Raw genomic sequence first — 4,601 nt, forward strand, 5'->3', positions numbered from 1 at the left:
ATGTCCATCTTTGGGACGAAAGATTTTTCTTTGTAAAGATAAGAGAGGGCGAATCTCTAGGATTTCCGTCGGTTTGGAATGCCAAACCCTTGCATATGGCTGGAGACATGCGTATATTGACGGACAGTGACGAGGAAGTGGCGGATCTCTTGAAAAGTATCAAGGCGGATGCCTGGACATACGCTGACGCCTTGGACTTTATGATGAATGACATTCCTTTGATCCGCCAGGAAGGGGACAAGATCTCTTACGTGAAGTTTACACAACTTGATGAAGGTAACTTTGTTTTTCCTTGAACCTTGATTATTTTATTGTTCCCTTGTTAGGGGTTTGTGTGAGGCCAGTCGCGCCCTTGTAGAGATACGCAAGAAACATAAGGAGGAAGAGGCTCGAAAGAAGGGGCAGGTAGCGGATCCCCGTAAGAGTGCTGAGAAACGACCTGCCAGCGATTTTGTTGATCCTCCTCTCCCAAAGAAGAAGAAGTTTGTGTCTAACAATGGAGGGAAGCTACTGAGGGATGCCATAAGAGCCGAGAAACCAATGGCGAGGCTTGAAGAGTGTTGGGGATTATAGCCAGTTAATCAACTGTAGCGCAGCGGAATTGCGGTTTAAAATTTATTTCTAATCCCTTTTAGTTTGACATTTGTCCATTAACCATTGATTGAATAAAACCTTTTTGGATCCGTTTAGGGATAAAAACATACCCGGACTGTCTCTTCCAGAGACGGCTGAAGAATCCACAAAGTAGTAAGATCTCCATAGTCAAGTGCACGAACAGCTATCGAGCTAAAACCGGTGCTAGCCGAACAACGGGAGAGATTGTGTAATTATCCCAAATTCCACTATGTTAATTTGACTGGTGGTGGCCGAATACTCTTTTGTTTACACACAAAAAGAGTTGGCCGAATGTGATTAGGTTAGCTTAGGGTTTTTAGTGTTTGAATTTATATATATAGTGTATTCCTAAACCTAATTGGTTTAGGGTTAATTGGTTAATTACAAAACTAATCCAATCCTAATCTAATTACATAAATAAATACCAATAATATTTATTCTATGCAATTAATTATGATTAGATTAAATTTAATTACCCCAATTAAATAAACAACACTAATTAATAAATTAACGTATTAGTTTAATTAATTATTCACTGAATGCAATTTCATTGATTTACAAATTAATTAATTACATCCCGTAAACTAATTAATCAATTAAATACTTAACACTTAAGACCATTAATCAATTACCTTGATATAAAGTATCAATTAATTAACCACCAATTAATTACCTTGATATTTTACTATCAATCAATTAATTAATTTTATCTCTCCAATGTACCGTTCTATAAGTTCTAACTCAGATGTTCGATGTGCACGATCCTATGGGACTGTCCTTAGCTAGCAGTGGACTCACGGCCCACAGACAGTAAGTGGGTTCTAGCAAACCGTTACTGCCTCTAACCAAGACAGAGTTTCAGCAGTCTAAAGATGCAGAGACCATGTAGTTATCTCTTAACTTCTTTTACCATTTGATATCGATATTATAAACTAGAGGCATGGCGGCTGTCATCCTCTCTGATGTTTATGATATTTCTTGATCTTAAGTAGATTAATGAATCAGATAAGTAAACTACTTATAAGGGTGTGACCACACACTTATCAAGTGGCCTGTGATATCATCTCACTGTTATGTGAGTGGTAATTCCAACACTTCACTATCAATACAAATGTGTTCACCTGTTCACCCAATCATACCTGTATTTGGCATCCTGTTACAGACCTGTTAGGCGTATGTCAAAGTGAACCGGCTCCCACATTGATATTATAATGAAATCTAGTCTAAAGACAGTTAGAGACCTACTTAAGAAAACTAATGACACAACCACCATGTAGTTTTCTCGGGCGGATCGATCCAGTCACATGTATACAACATGTACCCATATTCACAACTGACTTATCAAGTGCTATGGCTAGTATCGATTACTACCATACAGTCGTCGAATATACAAGTCTGTGGTCCTAATCATTCCCATGATAGAATAGACTTGGGATATGGTTTTACGATTATCAATCAATGGATTCTCTATTCATATTATAGCACAAGATAAAAATGAACTAGATTAATGCCTTTATTAATGTAACACAAATAGTGTATCTATGCAAGAATAATAAAAAAAAGCATAATACAATATACATGAACCAATGCCTAAGAACTAGGCCACACCAACAGTCTCCCACTTGGACTAGTTCCAAGCAGGCATTGCCCTAATCCCTATAGATCTAGTATGACCATCATGTAAGCGCTGTGAAAGTGCCTTGGTAAACGGATCTGCGACATTGTTCTCGGTGTCAACTCTCTGTAATGTAATGTCACCTCTCGCCTGGATCTCCCGGATGAGGTGAAACTTTCTAAGTACATGTTTGGATCTCTTGTGTGATCGGGGCTCGAGTGCTTGTGCTATGGCACCGTTGTTATCACAGAAAACATCAACTGCACCTAGGATAGTAGGAACTACACCTAAGTCAGTTATGAACTTCTTGATCCAAACTGCTTCCTTTGCAGCGTCGCATGCAGCTATGTACTCAGCTTCCGTTGTAGAATCGGCAATGGTAGGCTGCTTTGAGGATCTCCAACTTATGGCACCGCCATTCAGGATAAAAACATAACCAGACTGTGATTGTTTCTGATCCTCATCAGTCTCGAAACTTGCATCAGTGTAACCTGATACTGCCAGCTCCTCTTGCCCACCAAAAACTAAAAAAAGATCCTTGGTACGCTTAAGGTACTTTAGGATAGCCTTAACTGCCTTCCAGTGCTCCTCCCCGGGATCTGACTGGTACCGGCTAGTCATGCTAAGTGCAAATGCAACATCTGGCCTTGTACATAACATAGAGTACATGATAGATCCTATAGCTGATGCATATGGGACCTTTTCCATGTTCTCTCTGTCCTTCTTTGTCTGAGGACAATCTTTCTTACCAAGTTTCAACCCATGGTGCATAGGCGTGAATCCTTGCTTAGCCTGGTCCATGATGAATCTTCTAAGAACTTTGTCTATGTACGTTGCCTGACTCAAGCCTAGAAGTCTGTTGGATCTATCTCTGTAGATCTTGATCCCTAAGATCATTTTGGCTTCTCCTAAGTCTTTCATTGCGAAGCATTTACTCAACCACTGCTTCACGCCTTGCAGTGTTGGTATATCGCCTCCAATGAGTAGTATGTCATCGACATACAATATCAGGAAAGTGGATATGCTCCCACTGAATTTCATATACACACAAGGTTCATCAAGATTCTGCACGAAACCATATTCAGTTATGGCTTCATTGAATCTCTGATTCCAAGACCTAGATGCTTGCTTCAATCCATAAATGGATCTTTGAAGCTTACATACTCGGTTAGGATACTTCGGATCGATAAAACCCTCTGGTTGTGTCATGTAGACATCCTCAAGTAACTTCCGATTCAGGAAAGCGGTTTTAACATCCATCTGCCATATCTCATAGTTATACCATGCAGCTATGGCCAGTACTATCCTAATGGATTTGAACATAGCAACTGGTGAAAAAGTTTCATCATAGTCAATTCCTTGGATTTGTCTATAACCTTTTGCCACCAGTCACCCCTTGAAGGTATTATCAGCTTTTAATTTGAAACACCACTTGCAGCCCATTGTTTTAACACCCGGAGGTGGATCCACCAAGTTCCACACCTGGTTATCATGCATAGACTGCATTTCGGCCTCCATAGCTTTACGCCATTGATCTTATTGTGGGCTTTCAATAGTCTCTTGATAAGTCTTGAGCTCATCCTGGTCATCGACCATTATGTCCCTATCATCAGTCACGAAAAAACCGTACCTTTCGGGTTGATGACGTGTCCTATTAGACCTTCTAGGTTCTTATGTAACTGGTTCAGCCTCCTCAATTTCTTGAGGACCTAAATCAGTTACCTGAGCATCCTCAGCATCTGCTGTTGGAGTCGGTGAGTCTTGAATCTCAGCGAGATCAATATTGCTCCCACTGTCTACTTTGGAAAGGAATTCCTTTTCCAAAAAGACTGCAAACCTAGCCACGAATGTTTTATTCTCGATTGGGTTGTAGAAGTAATAACCCTTAGTTTCCTTAGGGTAACCCACGAACTGGCATTTGATAGATTTGGACTCTAGTTTGCCACTCATCAATTTCTTGACATGTGCATCACAACCCCAAATCTTCATGAAGGAAACGCTGGGCTTTCGGTCTGTCCATAATTCATATGGTGTTCCTTCAACTGCCTTGCTCGGTGTATTATTAATTATATGAGCAGCAGTTTCCAAAGAAAATCCCCAAAAGGAGATAGGGAGAGAAGCTTGACTCATCATTGAGCGGACCATGTCGAGCAGGGTCCTATTCCTCCTTTCTGACACTCCATTCCATTGGGGTGTACCAGGAGGAGTGAGTTGGGATACAATCCCACACTCTCTCAAGAATGAGACAAACTCTTGGCTCAAGTATTCGCCCCCTCTATCAGACCGGAGCGCTTTTACTTTCTTGCCAAGTTGATTTTCTACTTCATTTTTAAAATCTTTGAATCTCAGAAGAGTTTCAGATTTATGTTTC

This window comes from Euphorbia lathyris, chromosome 3 (genome assembly GCF_963576675.1).
Source record: "Euphorbia lathyris chromosome 3, ddEupLath1.1, whole genome shotgun sequence".
NCBI lineage: Eukaryota > Viridiplantae > Streptophyta > Magnoliopsida > Malpighiales > Euphorbiaceae > Euphorbia > Euphorbia lathyris.